Consider the following 22589-nt stretch of genomic DNA (forward strand, 5'->3'; position numbering starts at 1 on the left):
AAATATACATGAGATGACATTATTGAATTATGGTTAATTGTCTAAGGTTCGACGATGGTGATAACAATAATGACAATACTGGATACGGTAGGAGAATGTCTTCATTCTCAGGAAACATATAAGTATTTAGGAGTAATGTGTAATGATGTCTGCAACTTATTTTTTTAAAGTTCAGAAAAATATATATACATATATAGAGACTCAAATATGACAGAATGTTAACAATTGATTGGTATAAATGAAGAGTATATGAGTGCTTTTTCTTTCTATTTCAACTTCTTTGCAGGTAGTAATTTTTCAAAATTAATGATTGGAAAACATGAAAAAATAATTTTATTTTAAACATTCATTAATGTTTTTATTCTCCTTCAGCCTCATTTTTTCCATAAAAGCTTGTGTTCCTCAATCTCGTGCCTCCTACTACAGAAGTTTCCAGTATAAATTTATCCTGGAGTTTGGTAGCAATTATAGTTATCTCTGAACTATGCATTGATTATTCAAAATCTATACAGATTGTAATGAAAATGTATTTAAAAATAAATACATTTAAAAGTTTAATGAGCAGGGTAGTCTACTAGATAATATGTTAAAAACTGAGTGCTAACTTCTATTTCTATGCTTCAATTTTCGTCAAGGCAAGCATTTCAGCTATTTCTTCATAGATAATTAAAGAAACTCCGGCAAAATTCAAAGCTGTCTTCAGTCCAATTCTCCCTCACCAAGTTAACGATGAAGTCCAACTTAAGTGATTACAAGAGGCTGGTGGCTGTGTGACCCTATCCCTGTCTTACTACATGTAAAGATCTTCTTAAGCTTACTCACAAAATAAGTAGCAGTGATATTAGACACCAAGAAAATAAGTACCAGACGCTATAGGTTAAATCAATGGGAACTCAATCTGAATTGGGGATATTTAATCTAAAATGATGATGACAAAGCAGATGGCATAATTATTTTCCTTCGGCATTTTGCCCAAGAAATAGCAAACCAAGAAAGAATTCTTATGCAACAAATGAACACATTTTAGAGACGCTAAATTAAAACAAACAATCAACATATTCTTCACTTGTTTATTTCTTATGTTCTTATCAACAAAGCAAGTGAGGGATTAAAATACAAACAGATTTAAAGATCACCTTTCTCATCTTTAAAATATCTTTCCAATGGAAATAGACTCTGCTTCAACCAAATTAACATACGATTTCATAAAACTAATGAAAATCCCTGAATATCTGCCTAGTTACTTTTCACTTTTGTTTTTTTACCAGAAACTAGCTTCTGCTAAGAACTGCTTTCAAAAATGCTAATGAATGATCATTTACAATTGACAGGATAAAATTACTAAGTAAGGAAACCAAAACCCAAAATAAAGTTGTTTCTTTATTCAAAGATAGTAACAATTGGCTATGAAACATTAAAGATAATTTGTTATAGATTTAAATGTTTCTTTCTAACTGCCAATGGCAAATAATATGTAGCACATATTTTCAAAATCAGGCAGTTTGAAATATCAGTAAGTTTTCTCTACTTTTGTATATGTTTAAAAATATCAATAATAAAGATTTTTGGTGTTTCTTTAAGTTAGCAAGAGATTTCATAGTTTATTCCCTCCAGCCAAAGATCAGAAAAAACAACTTTTAAAATTACAGAGGCATTTTAAATTCTCACTTCTGCAGCAAATCCATATGCTGAGAATATCTTGGCCAAATAAATGAATTGCTTCTAGCGATGACCCATTTTAAAAGAAAAATCTAACTAAAATTTTCACAAGTGAAATTAAATTACTCTAATGGACTACTTACCTCAAAACCTACTTATGTGTTATCTACATTAAAACCATTCTAAGAAATAGAGTAAAATGTTTATTAATAGTACTTCTAAAAAAATATTAAAACAAAAAACATATATTATGTTTCTATAATATGTGGTCTTCGTGTATTTAATTCAGTGCCTTTTCCTGCTTTACATAGCATAATTTTCCTGAAGTAAAAGAAGCATTACTTAAGAGTTATCTAAGCATTCAAAAATAAAAATAAGCAAGTTACTCGTCATTAGAAATGATTTTCACAGTTAAAAGCTAATAATTATTGAGCATATTTTATATGCCAGAAACTGAATAAATAATCTATATGTATTACCTCACCTAAGCCTCCAGACAACCCTTTGAGGTAGAGACTACTATTATCAACATTTTAAAGATGAGGAAACTAAGATTCAGAGAAGTAACTTGTAGATTGCCAGGCATTGCCCGAAATCTAATCTCCCCTTCTTTCCGAATAACAGAGTTTTAGCTGGGTAGATGACCATCCGTGCAGTTTTGGCGTGGTCATGGACTGAGTTCTCAGCAATCACTGTTATTGGTGAACTACGTTCTCATGAATGAGTGGAAGTGATATATGCACTCCACGTCGCACGCTTAGTCTGTCTTCTCATAGGCTGGAACACAAATGTGGGACTGAGGCAACTTCAACCATGCCAATGACGACAGCACCCTAAGGGATGGCATAGCAACAAAATCAAAGAAATGACCAGTGCTCAGTGAAACTATCCATCCTGGACTACCTGTCTACTTGTTAAATAATAGAAAATACATACGCATATATTAAAACCCACTGAAATTTATACTTTAAAATGGTGAATTTCTTGGTATGTGAATATCTCCATAAAGCTGTTATTTTTTAAAACCAGTAAGGAAAATTTATATCTGCAGAATGACTTACTACAAGAGAAAATAAATTTTGTCTTATAATCATGTCAGGTCAACAAACATTCAATGACCCACACTGTGCTAAATACTGGGGATACAAAGACAAATAATAAACAGTCCTGACCCTTAAAGAATTTCATTTTTAACAAGAAATATAATCAATAATAAATCATAAGAAAGAATTTTGATTTCTTTCCCTAGTGTTTGCTCTCAAAATAGGTAAATGCTAATTTTAACATTAAAACGTACTTGAAAACCCAATTTCTGTCAAACTTTAAATATTAGTAGCTACCCAAATTCAACAACCAGATGTCAATATAAATTAGCTCAAATCCTATCCCAATCACACCTCTCTCCCAGCACAAGGTCCAAGCTGTGGTCTAGCCCCTGGCCCTCACTGCCCTGTTGCCGTGTGTGTTCCCAGTGTGAGGGTGCCGCATAATTTCCATGTCTCCACTTCCTCACCATCATCCCAACCCCACGCTTACTTCTCTTTCAGATATTATAGGACCTAAGTTTTATTCCTTTAGGCACCTCTTTCCTTCAAACCCTCTTAATTACTGAGGTTCTTCAGATACATAGTATTTTAAGTCAGGTCATCAAAGAAAATGTAGCTCCCTTCTTTTACGTCTTATTTCTTTTACTTAGTAAAAATCCAAAATGGTCCCTACCAGGACCAAAATGCCTCTACCTGTGTTTGGCACTGAAAAAGCGGGGAGTCACCCCACCTCATGTTTTGTTGCTCCAGAATAGGGGCTGCAAAACAGATGCAGGCAGCACATGAGTTTTGTTTGGCCTGAGCTGTTCTAAAAACATTTTAATTATCAACATATTACATTCGAGAGATGTTATACATACAAACTTACATTTTAGCTTCATTTGAAAAACCTGAAGATTTGACCATGCTAGACCAAATTCCCATGTAGCAACAATTGAATGAGCTGAGTGATGACACTTCTCCCTCTGATGAAGAATCCCTCTCCATGATCCTCACCACTTCATGAGGTTTCCATGCACTGCACATCCACCTGCTTTCATTTGTGATCTGCTGCCTCCTGAGGGGTTGGATCTGAGACTAGTCCAAGTCCCAAGAGTAAGAAGTTGGGGATGACCTCCTGCCTTATCTTTGGTTTTAGGTTGCATGTCCATGTCCTCCACCTTTGCCAAGCTCTCCTACTTTCTCACTCCAACAACTGGTTCACCTTTCTATAATCACCATCTTGTCTAACATCTAAGTGTCAAGCCACTTACTAAATTACTCTAGGGCATTCCCACACAGGCAGCTTCCGGCCTGGCAAGCTCCCCCACAAAGCAGTGTCATTCCAGGCCACAGGGCAGAAAGCACTGAGAAGCTCATCTATAGACTAATGAAATCTTCATTTCCACACTTCTCTTTGAAGATAAGCGCTCTTCCTAAATTCCTAAATTTTGAGTTAAAACAAAGAGTCTCCACCTTTACTGTTTATACAACACATCTGGGGATTTTGTTAAAATGCAGGCCTGGCATGGGGACTGAGATTCTGCATTTCTAACAAGCTTCCGGGTGATGCAGATGTCGCTAGTGTGTGAATCCATGCTTTGACAAGGAAAAAGCTAGAAGACTTAGAAAAGGAGAAGGAGGTTTCTGACATGAGAATTATCTGAATGAATGAAACCTCTAAGACTTGGCTTTCTGCCATTTTAAACTAAGAAAATGTGAATCTTTCAGCATCTGTGCCAACTTAATACCCGACTTATATAAATAACAGCCTTTCATAATGGTCCATGAGAAAGAAACAGATGATTCCTTCAGCCGTCAGGCATTGATTATTATATATTCATCCCATGATCAATACTGGGCACTGTACAGAGCATGTGGCCAAGTTTCCAAATATTCGGTGTGCTTAAAATCTAGTTGGCAAAAAAAACTAACAGGAAACAAGATAACCAGTGTACCACCTAAAGCAGGTCTTAATTGCTATAAAATAGTGATTCCCAAGGGGGTGGCATATCAGCATCTGTGGTGGGGCGGGCAGGAGATGTCAAATCAAACACATTTCCCTCTATTCCCCTGCCCTCCCCCGCCAGATTACCATACTCATTCTACCCCCACTCTTACTGTCAATCACTGATAAAGACAGCTGTATTTACTTTTAGGAATGCCATACTCTTCAGAAGAGTAAGATTGGGAAGAGATAATGAAAATTACTGTTTTTAAATTGTATACCGAAAGGCCATGGAGATATGGGGCCTGGAGGCATAAATAGTAGAACTGGTGGGCTTTCAGGTGGGAAGTGCTTCCTGTGATAAAAGTACTGAGGTAGAGATGAGTCCAGGGTATTCATGGGATGGAAAGAAGACCTGCCTAATTAAAGTAAACCAGAGTGCATCACTGGCCACCATTTCATCCTGAGTTGAGGAAACACAGAAACAATCTCCTAAGAACTTAATGACCACCTGTTAAGAACATTAGCGAGATACTTCTTCACATGAAGGCTGAACTAGTTTGCCTCTCAGGTCCTTTCCAATTTTTCCTCAACTGCAGAACAACATCTGAATTTTCCTCTAACATGTAATTCTAACCTGAGTCACTCGTCTTGCCTGCTGTGTACCATGGGAAATGAGAGAAGAGAATATGGATATGTTGAAGAAAAAGATAGCCTAAATCGCTGCATCCAGTCAATTTCTCCTCCTGCTCAGCATCCCCAGTTCTTTGAGACTCTTCTCATAGGTTTTATTTCCAACTCTGTCATCCATCAACATTGTGACTCTTCTCTGAACCGTGTCCAAGTTCCCACATCCCTCTCATACAAGCAAGTGATGAATTACACTTCAGGCCTTCCCTGACCACTCCATCTAAAGGAAGTCTCAGTTACACTCCATTTTCTATCAAAATCCCCATCTACAGAACACCTATCACATTCTCAACTATGCTTTTTCATTTTTTACTTATGAAATATTTCAAAAATATATTCAGAAGTTCATATAGTTCAGAAGTTAATATCATAGGAGACAATATACGACCACCCAGATTTAACAAATGTAAACATTTTTGCCATATTTGCTTTGCAATTACATAGTTCTTTATCATGTCCTGGTTGCCTGTTTCCCACTAGATTCTCTTTTTAATCTGGGCAAGGCCATGTCTAATTATTAATTTCTTTTATACCTATCACTTAGCATAGAGCTGGCACATATACAGGCTCTCAATGTTTGTTCCATAAATAATGCATGAATGGCTTCTGTCCTAGAATTAAATAATGGCCATCACTATAGAAGAGTTATTAGACACAAAGACAATAACTCCATAGCTATTTAAGTTAAAAAAAAAACACAAGAAATTGATCTGTATTGAAGAATGAGGGCTCAAATTTAAATGTGTGTTATATCTGGATATAACACATTTGAGTGGGTTTGCTGAGCAAGTAACAGAACTTCCCTTCCCTAGAGGTCCTGGATAGTACACATATCTGCACAAAGACGTGGGGATATAGGAGATGAGCTCCCAATGTCTCTTCTAGTTTAAAGATGCCAACTCAATGGCTTAAAGAAAGAACAATGGAGGGGGAGAGAGGCGGGAAGAAGGGAGACCTATGGGAAGAGAATCAAAAAACACTAGAGATCATTTATTTTTTTTTAGATTAGGTCAGGGGCAATATAGATCATGTCCTGAAAACCTTTGAGTATCAAGTCCATTTGTCTGAAATGAATCCACACCTAAGGCAAAAGTATAAGAAATGTCATGTCCAATTGTCAGACTTATCCACCTCCTTCTACCTACACCCCCTGCCACCCTGTATCTTAAAACAAAACCCTAAAAGCCTAGGTTCCTCCCACCATGATTCTCTATGTTTTCAAATACCAAATATACACTTGTACCCTCTCCCTATCAAAATTATTGGGTCTACGTTCTACTTCTTTGTGCTGTTATTATTCCAGTGGGTCACTGGGATATAATATGCCCATTTAAAGGACTGTCCATTACTGAAAATAATTAACCCATTCTGGTCAATGTGGACCTCCAACTCTCTAATGAAAAAAACTCCTTAGTAGTAAGATTACGGTCAAATGCTTTGTTAGCAATTCTTCCTTCCCTCCCTTGTCCTTGACATGTTTCACTGCAGTGGAGTATATTACTGAGGTATGCCACTTGGTGTAAGGGAAATCGTTTCTAATCATTGCTGTGAAGAAACATTCTTCTTACTCCACAGATAAAATATTACATGAGCTCATTTCCCTAAACAGCCAGCACACATCAGCATAGAGAAGAAGTTTTATACCCCCTGCCTGTCACTTTGCACAGCACACTCATACACTGGGCGGCCACAATTTGACTGTATCTAGTTTTCACTCTTTCTTTTACTATTTCCTCAAGATCAGAAAGCACTACATCTACGTGAATGGAGTAGCATGTGGATTGGCTTCTACCACAGGAACAACTTCTTTTCTTCACGAAGCCATCACCTTCTTATCTGAATATGAAACTGTCAGTCCCGCCCCCTGAGCAACTTTTCCAGTCTCCCAAATAATGGTTAACCAAAAGAAAGATCTCTTCCCTTATAGTTCGAGTGCTCCGTAATAAATGAACAAAGAATCACCAAGCACTCCTCCCTGAACAAATGCCAAGAGCTGATTCATTCCCTGCATGGCATTGGTGGTTTCATCCAACCGTGAAGTGAAATATCTGCTAGCATGTACTTGGTAGTAATCGTTCCTTCACACTCTTACTCCACTGATATTATACAACAGCCAACCATGTCATTTGACAAAAGAATTCTGTCAATAACCTGGTTTCTCTCTAAGGACAATGTTTGTCCTTAACTTTCCAGCTGATTTTCCAAGTGTCTTTTCAATAATATGATTCATATTTTCGCTACAAGGAGTTTTTAATGATGCTACTGGAGTTTTAGTCTCTTACCTACCTTTAGCAATATAATACATTAATTTTGTAATGGAAAGCATTATTCTGCACTTGTCCTGGGAAACTTCAATAACATAACAGAGAAGCCACTGTGCTTTGTTTGAAAATGACACCAAAATATCCATGGCTTCCTGCCACTATTAGACCAAGTTTCATAACAGGCAATGACTGGGGCTTAGGAGTGAATGGACGGTAAGCCCAATAATACACGGTTTTGAGACAGTCATCATCATACTTTCATTTGCACTTTCCAACTGCAGGTACTGTTTTAAAATCATCACTCCCATGAATTCCCTTGTTTTCATACATAGAGATTCTCATTTTATATTTGCAGTGAGATTCAGTTCTCCAAATTGTTTATGACATTCTGAACTGCAGCATTTACATTACTATTTTCATCACTATTTTCACTCTTCAGTGAACCATTTTTGAGCCACTAATCTATTTTTGTGAAATAAGAATACAATTTAAGACAGAAACAACAAAAAAATGCTATTTTAACAAATAAACAATAAGAAAATGAAATAAAAAATATATTAACCAAGATAATGTGCACCATATGAAACATAACCAGGGGAATTTCATAGCACAAACACAACTGTTAATATTATGATTTTTAAGAACATAATGGGATTTCTGCTGAAATCATAGTTACTCTTGTGTCTCAAGGTGCTACATGCTCTGCCACTCCTACACCACCTTTCTGATCTCATTTCCAACTTCCCCCTGGCCACCCCACCTTATCATGTTGGTCTTCTTGCTAATCTTTGAACACATCCAAACATATTCTTACCTTTAGGCCTTAGAACTGGCTGTGCTCTCTCCTGCAACACTCCCCCTAACCTCTCTCACCTTTTTTTCAGTCTTTGTTAAGGTCTCTTTCACCATGAGGACTACTCAACCATATTTATCCTATTCTACTTTCTCATTCTCCCAAATTACTTACATCTTTCTAGCATGCTATATAATTTACTTATTTATTTGGTTTATTATCTGTCTCCCACTTCCACCCCTCTACTCCCAATGGAATGAAAACTTCACAAGGGCAGGGATCTTTGTTTTATTCATTGGTATATGCCCAGCAGCTGCATGAGAGACTGACTCATGGAAGGGGCTCAATAAATAGTAATGGAATAAATGAAATTTTTTCATTGGTTTTCCTTTCTAACCACCAAACTGTCTGTGGATCTCACTTTGAGAATTAAACAGAAAATGGGGAGCCATCAAAGGCTTTTAAAAAAGAGAACTATGCCAACAGATTGGTATTAGAACCACACAGGTAAGAAGATAATTTAAAGTTTGGAAAGGCCGGATACAGTGTGTTAGTTAAAAAGTCAATCCATGAAAGAGATGATGAAGGCCACAATTTTCCAAATGACTTGGCCTCTTAACTGGATATTATCAACACCACAATACACATATCTACTGATATGTGATCAATGTCTGTGTAAACATACACACAAATACACATATATGCATATGCACACATAAACATATAATAAACAAATCTAGAAGAAGCTAAAGACATTTTTCTATCATATGGGTATTTTTCATATAAAAGCTAATGACTTGGGTCATAGTTAAGACAATCATACTTTGTAGTTTTCCTGGGAGAGCCCCTGTGTATAGCTTTTGATCTGGTCCCCCTATCAGTTAGTGTCCCCTTTTACTCTCAAAAGTGCCCTTGTCTGAACCAAAAAATTACATAGTCATCCTACTTATAAAGGAGATAACATAAATTTCTTCTTTGCGGGCTTACTGACCAAGCTTCTGGGGATTTTAATGGAATGGGTATGAAAAAGGTGACAGCCATACTTAATTCTAACACCTACTGGCCACCACTGCAATTGAACTATTTCAAACAGGTGATTCTCTGGCAAAGGAGCACAACAACTGTTGCAGAAATGGGTGCCACAAGCTTCCTATGCCTAGCTTTGGAACAATCTCAAAGCCCTACAAGAATTTCCACATGGTGAGCAGGCTCACCAAGTTCTCCTCTGAAAGCCCTCTGTATAAAAAGCTAAGACCCAAACCCAAGACTGAAGTCAGAAGAGAGGACAGAAAACAAAGGCTCTTCTATTATCCTCACAGCCCAGAGAGCTTGGAAACGGGGAGAATGTGGAGTCAAGTCTTCACAACAATACTTGTGTTCTGAACTCTCAGTAAATATCCAAGAATTGGACCAAACACTAGATCTTGAAACTAGCATTCATATCTGCTAGAGCCATGCACCCATCAGGTCTGCAAACAGGTTTTGTTGAAGCTGCTCTCCCGAGTCACAGCAGTTGTCCTAATTCATGTCAGCCCTAGATAAATGGGCAAGTGTTAATTCTTATCGTTCTTGAAGACAATAATAACATAGGCTTAGAGCCATATTAGACAGTTAACAACATAAAGACTATGTTATTTCCTATGCATAAATAGATGACAAGCAATCAATTACCTCATTCTTCTATCTTCCTTGCTATTTTTTTCTGTATGCACATTTTGGTTTATTTACTTATTTTTTAACTTTCTTACCTTTGGATTTAACAAATAAAAGACTGAAATAAAGTTCGACTTAAAATCTGAGGTCAAGAAAGGGCAGTAAATAGTCAAGATTTCTTAATATGTGGATGACCATATAATTTATTATATGGAAGACCATATAATTTATCATCCAAACCAGGACATTCTAAATGTGAAAGGAGGTGCATTTGATAATTTGATAAGCTAGGTCAACAGGAATAAACTGGGGCTATTGCAGGCAAACCAAGAGGATGGTCACCCTTCTAATCCCTCATTCATAGCCCCATACAAAAGGCATCCTGTGTGTAAAGAAGCAACCTCTGCATCTGTTAGGTCAACCACGCTTCAAACACAGCCCCCTCTCTTTCATGCCAGGCCTGTCTTTCCACAATGGAGCTGGAAATTCCCTATCCAACACACCATGCAAAACTGGTTCCATGTGTACCCAAGAAAGCAGGCAGAAACACCCTAGAATGTGGATCCAGGCCAGGTCCACAGCAAGCCCCAGGCTTGGAACCTCAGCTTTCTCTTAAAGGAACACTTCACAAGTGGGATGGCAACCTGGTGAGATACCAGCCACTGATTTAACAAATATTTTGAATGTTAGATTCTTTCACTGATGCCGGGGTACATGCTGAAACTGGACAGAGCCCAAAAGCGACCTCTCCTGCAAAACACATTCATCCAGAAGAAAGGCTGTATTATAGCATCTGTCCTCAACTACAGGCAACAACCTTTGTTTCTCTGACTTTTGCTGAAATCAGTGCAAAAGTCTTTAAAAGAGTAAGAAAATATGTTTTTCTCCCAAGATCACATTGCCCAAGTTCAACAGTCAATGCTTACTTTTATTCCAAACCTCCTGTTCGGAGAGGTCAAGCGTTGCTCATGCTCTTCATTAAATTTAGTCCTGTGGCTGCTGAATATTAGTTTACTGGAATATATTCTCTCACATTCATGAAGAGGGAAGACCAATTTTGTAGTCTAACTGCAAGCGACAATTACTGCAATCTACAATTGTAGTTAGACTATACTAAACAGTGCACTAAACAAAGAATGTATAACGATGGTAGGAACAGAAAAGCTCCAGCTTAGTTATCTCAAAAGCTCAGAATGACTTTGATTTCTTCACGGACGCCAGTGTCAGTCGTTCATAAAGATTCATTGCCAAAGGCTGCTCAGTGCTGTGAGAGAGGCAATGGTAAATGAAAGCAATGGTAAAGATATCCATAGCTGAGAGTGGGGTGGGAGGGCAAATACTGGGAGTTAGGGAACCACCTGTCATGGAGATAGTGGAAGAAATGCCTTTTGAATTCATGCAGATTAGACTAAAGTCCTTCCAGCTAGGAGACTTGCCCAAGATACTGTTGAAATGAAGAGCTAAGAAGAGTGTTGACTGTTTTCCCCCCATAAGTGGTACAATAATCTCAAATGCAAAGATATTTTTGTTAATATAACTGTTTAAACTGCTTCACATAACCACAAATGGGGCCAAAATGTGCCAAAAAAATAATCAAAACAAATAGCTTAATAATGACCTTTTAAACATACAAAGAAAGAAATTAACTGGTTAGCTTTCTGGATGGTAAGGTAATAATGTTTCCTTAGGGAGATCAAAATTATATTTTCCCCGCCCTCCACTCCACCTTGCCCCACCTCCCAACTGTGAAGTGGATAATTTCTGAGGAATACAATGACCCTTTATGCTGGGCTTCTCTTGTCTGCTAAGGATGCCATCTGTCTCCCACACTATATAAACAATCTCTGCAGGAATCTTCTGATGACCAAACAGATTAGCAACCTCCAGATTTTCACACCATCAATAATATCCCCATCCAGATTAGGCCTCTTGTTTCAAAACTCCAAAGATAATCCTAATAACTGATCCCTTTTTGTTTGTGGGTAATGTGAGTGTAATTTTAAAATTAACCTCTCAGAACACACAGCCATCTGTTGGGAAAAGGGGGGAGGAAGGGAGAAAGAATAAAAGCTCTCCCAGCATCGAAGAAATGAGCCCTTGAAAGAATAAAAGAAATAGTAAACTGAAAATCATACTTGTAAGACAAATGCATGGAATTTCACCCGGTCTGAAAAAGGACTCCGCTATTTATGTTAAAATCATTTTCATCCAAATGACAAAGTATAGAAAACTATTCATGAAAAGACAAGTTTCCCACTTTGAGAAAGGTATGTACCAGGAGAACTCAAAGTTTTCTTGACTCTAGGACGGTGAAAGCAGAAACATACCACAGCAAGGCTGAAGCCTGCTGAAAGTTTGCCTACCGTCCACCTCTATCTAGCACGATAGCTGACGCTTGCTTTCTGGAAGATTAATATCTATTTGATCCCTTGTAACGCTGAGAGCTCTCTGTATTATCTCCAAAGACTTCAAACTCTAAAAGAAATAAACGTGCTTGTAAAGATGTTCCTAAAATTAATGATGATGGTGACCATCATCATCATCATCATCATCATCATCAGAGAAAACACTCGAGCACTGCTCGCAGAGAAAAAGACGCGGCATGGAAGAGCCAGCCCTCTGCAGTTGCACGTCCTCGTAGAAGTCTACGTCTAAATCTGCAGCCCCAGTTTCCTCCAGGCCCCAAGCCCCAGCCGAGGATGTTCACAACACATTCCAATCAAAAAGGAAAGGAAGCCTCCTCTCCCACAAGTAACGCTCAGGTGGCCCCAAAAGTCTCAGCTCCCCGGGATAGCCAAACCCTGGGACACGTCCGGGTGCCTTTCACTCGCGTTTCAGGGCAGCGGAAGTCAAAATGTCAAATGAATAACCGCGCTGGGGCGCAAGGGAGGAAAACAAAGCCGCGTCCCGCGGGCTGGCACCGACCGCGCGAGGACCCGGCGCCGGCCGCGCACTCACCTGGGGCTCCGCAGACCGGAACGGGGCCGCGGGACGGGAGGGCGCCCCCGCAGTCGGCCGGCCCCGCGGCCCCGGTGCCCTCTGGCCGGTCCGCGCGCGCCGCGGGGAAAGCTGGCGGCCGGGGGGGCGGGGGGGGGACAGCGCTGCGCTTCGCAGGCAGCTCCTGACTGCGGCGGCCGTGCCCACCCGGCCGAGGCACCGTGCGCGGCCGCCTCGGACCCGCGAGCCCAAGGCAGGCGCTAGAGAGACGCGGCGCGGGAGCAGAGCGCGCCCGGCGCGCCCCTCAGCGGCTGTCCCCGCCGCCCCCCGCCGCGGGCTGGGTCTGCGCTCGCCTTTGTGCTGGCATCTTCCTTCGCTCCCCACCACGCTCCGAGCTCCGCCGGCGGCTCCGCGCCGCCGCCCACCCACGGGTTACGCCGCGCCCCCCGCGCGACCCGCCGGTTGTGCCGAGTCAGCAGCGGCGGCAGCGGGGACGCGCGAAGCCATGTCTCCCGCCCGCGCTCGGGAGAGCGCTGGGGGTCCGACTCCGCGGCCCCGGCCCGGCCCCGCAGCGCGCGGCTCCCGGCCGCTCGCTCTCCAGGCGTCGCCCGCGAGCGGCGCGTCAGCCCTCCTGCGCCTCTCGCTCTCGCGGCTCCCAGCCCGCTCGCCTGGCCTCCCGCCCGCCCCAACCCCGCGCCTCGCCGGCCCTCGGAGGTCTAAGGGCCCGGGCCGCTCACCTCCGGCGGCGCCGGCGCCCCTCCCGCTACACGCCGCGGCGGCATCTGCCCGCACCTCGCTGCGGGTCTCTTGGTTGGGAGCCTCCTGCACGTCGGGGAAAGGGAAGGGGGAGCCGGAGGGACAGCCAGACCTTAGCCAGCTGGACCTTCCCGGGGAAGGTGCGGGAGAGCGGGGAGGGAGCAGCTGGGCAATGGACGAATCCCGAGGCTGCGGAGGAGCCGTAGTAGCTCTCCTGCGACGCCGAAGGACAGGAGGCTTCCGAGAGGCGCCGTGGAGGGAGAGAGGAGACCCTCTGAGGTCACGCAGACAGGACTCTTCTAAAATCCCACCGGAAAGCTGAATGGAAGAATGGCGTGCCTCGGTTTCCCCAACTGCAAGGGCGAGACGGTAACACTCGTCACTTACACGGGGTGTGGTCACGATTAAAAATGGATTATTGAAAGGGCTCTGAGCTACTTTGCCTAAAGAGGGCACTAAAATTAAAAATATATATATATGCACATACACATGTGTATGTGCATATATATATATGCTAATACATATTAATACATATTAGCTTTCTGTTTATTTCTGTAGCATCTTTATTGAGTTAGTCCCACTCAGGAGAAATAGTAAAAACGCTGAAATGTAAGGCTATTTCCCCCGTGCATGGTATCAATCCAGATATGGAAAACTTTACTGGATTTTTACGGTTTAACAACTATAGCCACATGGAGGAAATCCCAAAACATTTTCCTTTAGAAAGTACCCCTCCCACTCGTCCACGAGCCTTTGTGGTTCCAAGATATTGACACCTCCCACCTTCACTCCCCAGAACTGACCAGTCATCATATTCCAGACCACAGTGATTGGTTTTGGTGTGGGCATACTGATCCCGGAACTCAATTTGTAGCTTTGCTGAATCAGTTCAGGAAAAGAATCTTTAAACTAGGATAACTAATTTGAAGAATATAAGCCAGTGATAACAAGTACCACCAATGCGTACGAATGAAGCCAACGTAAAGAGAAGGAAAGCTGGAGGAGAGAGAATAGTGTCTTTTGAACCTTAAGAGGCCAATATGACTGAAGTGAACTCTACCCCTGAAGCCAATCAATCCCCCTCCTTTTTATTTCCTCAGGTCAGTTTCAGCTGTGTTCTGTCACGTGTTACAAAAATCCCTGACTCTTTTTCCCCTGGATCTGTCCATCCCAGGCATCAAGGGTAGTCTACTCCACAGAATCAATGAACTCCACTCACACACCACAAAAAAGTATTCTTGTTCCTACTGGAAGAATAGGGCTCCCAAGAGATCCCACATGATTTTCTCTTTCTACAACTTGCTCTTGACTCAGCAACCCCACACCTGCAACCCTTAACTTCCTGTATTGATCAATCACTATTGCAATCTAGCTTTCAAAAAACAAACCAAAAAAAAAAGTATTAAAATAAGTAGTGCTAAAATGGACCATTATTGCTGCCCTTATGTTTAAAAAAAAAACTTTTTTCTCTCACCTTAGAAGCAGCCCCATTTATCTTTAAATTTTTCTATATATCAAACAAACCTGAAGCTAAGATATCAAGTGAGATTAGTAGCAAAGTCATCCTAAAATCTCAGACTTGCAACTGTGTGTCAAGGTTAGGTCCTTTCATACGGCACTCCCCATCTCACATCACCACTACTACCTAATTTGGGCCTCCCTACGTATGATCCATGACTGGTTCTCACCTGGCCTCTTCTTTAACCATTCCCATAAAGAAACCTCAGTATTTCACAAGCTGGTCAATTCTACATTGAAACTGGCCAAATATTAGTGATTCCTTACATTGAGTCAAAATACTTCAGCTCGTTGGATGCCAAATGCAAAAGACAGACTTATGACCCACTTGAATTGTCTCTTCCAAGATCTTTGCATGTCCCTTAACTGCTTCCTGTGACACTATCCTGACCCTTCACCATCCTGGGTTACCTCCTTTCTATGAATGTGCTCAAGTTTGTGAACACTCTTCTTGAAGCAGTGTCCAAAGCAAAACCCAAAGGCAGATTCCCAGAAACTTAAATTTCAAGCCCCTGCCAACACCACAGGAGGGTCCCTAGAAAGAGTTCACGTGGTCTTATGTTTCTGTAAAGGTTTCAAAAGTCAAACATTTTCATCTCAAGAGATTGCTGTCTCTTTTTGCTCTAACTTTCCTTCTGTCATAATTTTCCTTGTATCTGGAAACATTAAAATGGTTGCTGGCATCCTAGGGAACTGGCTAAGGGGAAATTGAGTTAATAAAGTGGAATAAGTTTATGTGGTTCGTGGACATTATTGTCCATAGTAACAGTGACATCTATTATAGCTGCTTGAAGGTCTACCCGTCAACTGGGCCACTTGGTGTTGTGACAAGAAGGTGAAGGGCCAGAAACTGTATAAGCAAATGAATGCATACTTAGGACCCAGCACAGAAATCTATAGATAATGGGGTGGACAATGTTTGACATGTATGAATCCAGAACTAGAATGCAGAAAATCCTCCTACATCTTAATGTAAAAGAAATTTGGTAGAGATTTTCCCAAATGTGAGATTGTGGTCAGATAGTTTCACTAAGTTGAGAGAGGTTTAAAACTTATGTTTAGAATAATACTTGTGTAGTTATTGGTACAGTCAACTGATTGGAATCAAAAACAAACAAACAAAAAAAATAGGATGGGCCTGGTGGCTCAGGTGATTGGAACACTGTGCTCCTGACTCTGAAGTCGCCGTTTGGATTCCCATGTGAGCCAGTGAGCTGCACCCTCTACAGCTAAGATTGTGAACAATGGCTCTCCCTGGAGCTGGGCTGCCGTGAGGAGGTTGGCGTGAGCTGCCGTGAGCTGCCATGAGTGGCCGGCAGCCAGTGTGAGCCGCCGGCAGCCGGCGAGACCCGGAGTTGGGGGGGAGGCAGAAAAAGGGGGGAAAAATAGAAACCAATTGATTTTAGACAAAATTATGTTACCAAAGAAACTATGAACCCAGACAAAAAATTATTTTTCAGTTCCAGACATAAAATAATTTTCTATGCGCAAGAAGCAGGCTTTAAATTCTGTATATACCCCACAAGAAGATCCCACATATTGTTCCTCATTTCATGTGTGGCCAGAAAGGATACTTGGGAAGAAAGAACCTCACAGACGTGGAAGGGGAAAGGATGGGGGTAGAGGGGAAAAATGGATAAGGAAAGTCCTCTCTAAGGGCGTATCCAGAATTTAATTATGAAACTTCCCAAACTGCCAAGTCAGGGATACATCCCAGTGCCTACCCATGGGATTTCATAATTACTCTGGACAAGAGACTTCTGTGTGTGTTCTATGCTTTTCTTTTCCAAATGTGAGTATCTATTGTAGGTGTCCATCATTATATATTGGACTTCGGAGGCGGGAGATGTCCTTTTGAAACTTAAGTTGCTAAGGCACTACATCTGAACATGGTAAAGAGGACTGCACATCACCCAAAGATTTTAAATTTAGGACTAGAAAAAAATGATTAGATTGTCTTCCTTAGGGAGAAAATTCGTGTTTTTTGAAATAGAACAATGTATTGGTTTTCCATTTTTGCATAACAGATTACCAGAAATTTAGTGGCTTAAAACAACAACACACTTTCTCACAGTTTCTGGGGGTCAAAACATGGGTACAGCTTAACTGGGACCTCGGCTCAGGGTCTCACAAGATTGCAGCCAAGGTGTCTACTAGGTGCATCTGCATCTCACGGCCTGACCAGGGAAAATCCACTTTCTCAGTGTGTTGGCAGGATTCATTTCCTTATGTCTCTAGAACAAATGGCATCTTGTTTCTTCAAAGCTAGCAGGAGAATCTATGTTTCCAGTCTTCAAAGAGTCTTATATTACTCACTTAATCAAGTGAGTAACATTGTATCATTTTTGCCATATTCTATTGGTTTAGGAGCAAGTCACAGATCTCACCCACACTCAATGAAAGGGATTTTACGAGAACATAACTCATTCGGGGACTTAGCTCATGGTCTGACACAGAGAAAAAGGAAACAAATGCTTCACTAGAAAGTAAATGCTTTGGTTTTTACCAATCACTGTGTTCTCCTATATATGTCTGAGGCTGCCAATGGTTAAGTGGCCATCTAACTAGTTCTACCCAGTAAAATGTGATCAGAACAAATGTGAGTGATTTCTAGACTGAGACGGTTAATTACAGTGTGACGTATCTTCCCTATCCCCAGACCATGAAAGTCACATGTTGAAAGATGGCAACATTGCAACACAGAAGGGGTCTGGCTTTCTCAGTACCACTTGGAGAAGTGTCACCCAGGAGAATAGTACCACCTGTGCCCAGATCTAGACAGAAATAAGAAATAAACACTTTTCATGTTAAGCAACTCATATTTGGGAGTTATTTCTTAGAACTGCTAGTGTTGTTTATCCTGACTAAAACACAAATAAATAAGTAAAAGGTATATTGTATCAAATAAGGGTAAGTGCTAAAAAAAAAAAAGGAGATATGAGAGGTTTCAAAGCATTATAATATTAGATAGTGGAGGGAAACAGCCTCCCTAAGAAAATGACTTTGAAATAAACGCCTGAGAGAAGTAAAGGACCAGCCATACAGGTGTTTAGAGGAAGAGCATTCCAAAAGAAGAAGAAACAGTACAAAGGTGCTGAGATAGGAGATGGAGAAATCGTGCTGTATCATAGGTTCTGTCCACAATCACCTTGTTTATAAGATATTTTACAGTAGTGTTCCGCCCCTCCAAGATCGTTTTAATATATTATTTTTACAAGCTTCATTCATTCATTCATTTAAAAAGTTAAATGTTTCAGGAACTAATATAAAGATAACACTTTACTGTGAGTATATTTGTAATTCCATGGCAAATGTATTATTACTGTTAATTCTTCTATGATTCTTTATTTTGCCTTTGATTTGATGTCCCTTCTTGGTAACAAAAAATATTTTTTTGAATTTAAGAAAAAAAGCCCATCTGGTAAATTAGTCTGGTACGTTTAAAGAGTCTTTTGAGAGTAATTATGTCTTCTAGCCTAAAAAAAGCTCAGTCTCCCAGATTTTACTTCCAGCCCCAAGCTAGGGCCAGGAGGAGAGGTGGCAGTGGAGACTTGTGTGATCATGTGGCAGCAGCTGCGGCTCCAAGACCATTCCACGGGGAAAGGATAGTCTTTTCCACAAATAGTGCTGGAAAAGCTGGATAACCACCTGCAAAAGAGTGAAGTTTGACCCCTACCGAAAACAGTAAAACTCTAAAAAGAAAACATAGGATGAAGCTTCACATTAGATTTGCAACAATTTCTTAGCTATGACACCAAAGGTGCAGGTAACAAAAGACAAAAATAGACAAATTGGACTTCATGTAATCAAAACTTTTTCTGCATCAGAAAAACCTAGTAAGGGAGTGAAAAAAGCAACCCACCGAATGGGATAAAATATTTTGTAGAGCATATACCTGATGAGGGATCAATATCGAGACTATGGAGAGGACTCCTAACAGTCAATAAAAAAGTTCACTTCAAAAATGGGCAACAGACATGTCTCCAAGAATATATTTGAATGGCCAACAAGCATATGAAAAAATGCAATATTAGTTTGGCTACTATTTAAAAACATGAAAAGCAATTGTTGGTGAGCAATTGGAGATATTGAAACACTTGTGCTCTGCTAGTGGGAATGTAAAATGGTGCGGCTACTGTGGAAAACAGTATGGCTGTTTTCCTCAAAAAATTAAAAATAGAATTGCCACATGATCCAGAAGATTCACTTCCATGTATATGCCCACAAGAATTGAAAGTAGGGTCTCAAAGAAATATTTGTACACCCCTGTTCATAGCAGCATTCTTCACAATAACTAAAATGTGCAAGCAACCAAGGTGTCCATTGACAGATAAATGGATAAGAAAAATGTGGTATTAATATACAGTGGAATATTATATATAGCCTTGAAAGGAAAGGAAATTCTGCAATGTGCAACATGGATGAACCTTGAGGACATCACGCTAACTGAAATAAGCCAGTCACAAAAAGACAAATACTGTAAGATTCCACTTATATGAAGGACTTAGAGCAGTCGAAATCATAAAGACGAAGTATAATGGTGGTTGCCAGGGGTTGGATGGAGGGCAAAATGGGGAGTTATTGTTTAATGGTTGTAGAGTTTTAGTTTTATAAGATGAAAGTTATAGGGATGGATGGTGGTGATGCTGGCACAACAATGTGAATATATTTCACACCATGTAACTGTACACTTAAAAATGGTTAAGACAGCAAGTTTTATGTTATGTGTATTTTAACACAAGAAAAGTCAATGAATAAATAAAATAAATTGAAGCAAGAGTCTCTGCCTTAACTTATCCACCACTGTGTGGTCCAAAGCCTGGAAAGGGCATATATTTTCAGACACACATCTATTGCACTGTGGGCCTCTCTCATCTCTGTCCTCCTTATTCTTCCATGATGTGCTGAAACTGGAAGAGATGTCCTTCTTTTATTTCCCCTTCCTGTCTACCTGGGGCTCCTTTGACTAGAAGCAGAGCCTTTGAGGGGCCCGCTGCCTTTATAACATAAGCTCCTTCTCAAACCCAGCCTCATTGCTAAGCCCTCAATGAAGATGGGAGAAAGAAGTTGGCTTACCAATGAGGGAAACTACATCAGGAAGCAATTTAAAAATATTGCAATTGTATTACCACCAAAGGATATTTAACTTCCCAAATAACTTCAACATATAATGTCTCATTTGAGAAATAATTCCACTATCATCTCAACATAGTATGTGGAAAACTGAAGCACAGAAAGACTAAGTCATCCTCCAGGATTAGCATCAGGCCTCTGACCCCTCATTTAGTGTTTTTTCCACTGTAGTGTGTTGTCTTTTTGGTTAAATAAAATAAGGGAGTTTTTAAATTACTTTTTAAAGTTTTATTTCCTTAAAACACCTAAATTTAATCTCACTCTCACTCAAATCATTCACTAGCTCAGATTGCTTTTGCATTAGTTTCAACATTTCACTCATTTCTTACTTTCTTACTGTTTTCATCATTTCAGTCTTTTGTAGTACTGCTGCTACCTCTTACGGCATTTTCAACAATATATAGGAAGAGCCCCAAATTACTTGTCGAATGAATATATATATTCACAATTTCTTGAGAGAAAAAGCCAAATAAACTTAAAGATATGGAAAAAGATCCTCCAAGAGGATAGTATTTTGGTTATGTAACAGAAATATCATGAATGTTTTAAAAATCCAAAATGTATACTATAGTTGCCATATTTTTCTTGTTGATGAATAAATATGTCAGGTAAACCCATCATTTTCACTTGGCTCAAAAATCCAACCAAAACATGATTGTTTGGGGAGAAGACTGTGGGTGATGCTATAACCTTTGGCCAAAAAAAAGACATATTTCCGAGAAGCTATATATCATTATTGAAACTCATGCCAAGAACTTTATGTTGTGATTTAGTTCCCAGTCACACAGCGGTCACAGGTGATTCAGCAATTAACCTAAGAAGACTTAAAGTGAAACAGAAGAACAGAAAATACATTGTGAAATTAAAAGCAAGGATGAGATCCTAGAAAAATAACATAAAATTCATAAAAAGTTTAATTATGGTGTGCCTTTTTAAGTGCTATTCTTGCCCCTTGTCCTAGAACCAATGTTATACCACATACAGCTTGTCATTTTATACTGGTTTTCTCTGTATGCTAAGCCACCTACATACCTCCTGTAGAGACCCATGTTCCATCCTTCTCTGCCCAGTTTTGTGTCCTGGGAGACAGACCTTTATGGACTAGACATAGGTTTCCTTGCCCCCTGGCATTGGAGAAGACTGTCAGGTAGGAGGAGATTGGGGTTGGAGGGTTTTCTCCCCAACTCCCTCCTTGATTTGGTGATGCAATTACAGCAGCCCCACTTTCAGGCAGTCCCCTTTCCACTACTCCGGGCCTCACTGAATCCCAGGACACCAGTGCCTTCCCTTTGTGCCTATGGATAGTAGCAGGTTCTGACTGTTGCTGGTCCCTCGGTGCCTCTACATTCCTTGTTAGTTTTCTTACCTCTGCCCACGTCTCTATGAATAGACATTTCGTGACATTCTGTACAACATTCCATCTTAGCATGCCTTCTATTTTCTTCTCAGCTCCTCACTGGCATTCTTTTCCAGGATATTTACACTTTGAAAAATGATAGGTTTAGATAGTTAGATGTATATTTAAAGTAAAAAATCTTTATACTTTAGATCAATAGAGTCAGGTCACTAGAGCTCAGATCAATTGCCATCAGGTAATTTCAAACCAAGATTCATTGAGAGTTTATATTTCACTGTTGAAGATTCAAAAAATTTCAATTTTATCAATTCACCTGGAGATGACAGAATCCTAGGAAGTCCATTCATGCCAAACTCATAGGATACTGAGTTATACTTCCAGATTTCCATTTATTTACTTGCAGAAGAAAATTTCTGGCACCAGAACTGTAAGGCCATGAGCACAGACTTCTTCTTTCTGATGGATAATTATTTAGAGTTTCAAATTACAAATCAGACATTTGCATCATTGTGAGCACAGAGTTAGAGCTAGAGGATTGGATATTTTTAAGGGCTTTTCCCATGAATTTATTTAGGCAAAATTAATTGTTCTTATAACTTTAAGTGTATGCCTACATGAATAACAAAAACCAACAGTATTTACATGGAATACTATAAAGTAATGGAAACGAACAAATTACAACTAAATAATAATATGAGTGAATCTCAGAAGTTCAATGTTGAGTGAAAGACAGATACAAAAGAGCATATAGTGTATTATTCTATTATATAAATACAAAACAAGGAAAGTTAATCAATGACATTTAGAAGTCAGTATACTGGTTACTTTGAGGTGTCGGGAGGTTATGACTCGAAGA

The 22589-nt window shown here is 40.1% G+C and overlaps 1 protein-coding gene across 1 annotated transcript in view; it reads right to left on the minus strand.

Annotated features, from left to right (window-relative positions):
• The window catches only part of HECW2 (HECT, C2 and WW domain containing E3 ubiquitin protein ligase 2), a 338658-nt gene extending 325570 nt beyond the window's left edge, over positions 1–13088 (minus strand). The window contains exon 1 of the mRNA XM_081052009.1: positions 12991–13088. The gene's annotated coding sequence lies outside the window, so the exon portion shown is untranslated. The remainder of the gene's footprint in view (positions 1–12990) is intronic.
• Positions 13089–22589: the final 9501 nt, after the last annotated feature.

This window comes from Rhinolophus hipposideros (genome assembly GCF_964194185.1).
Source record: "Rhinolophus hipposideros genome assembly, chromosome: 6".
NCBI lineage: Eukaryota > Metazoa > Chordata > Mammalia > Chiroptera > Rhinolophidae > Rhinolophus > Rhinolophus hipposideros.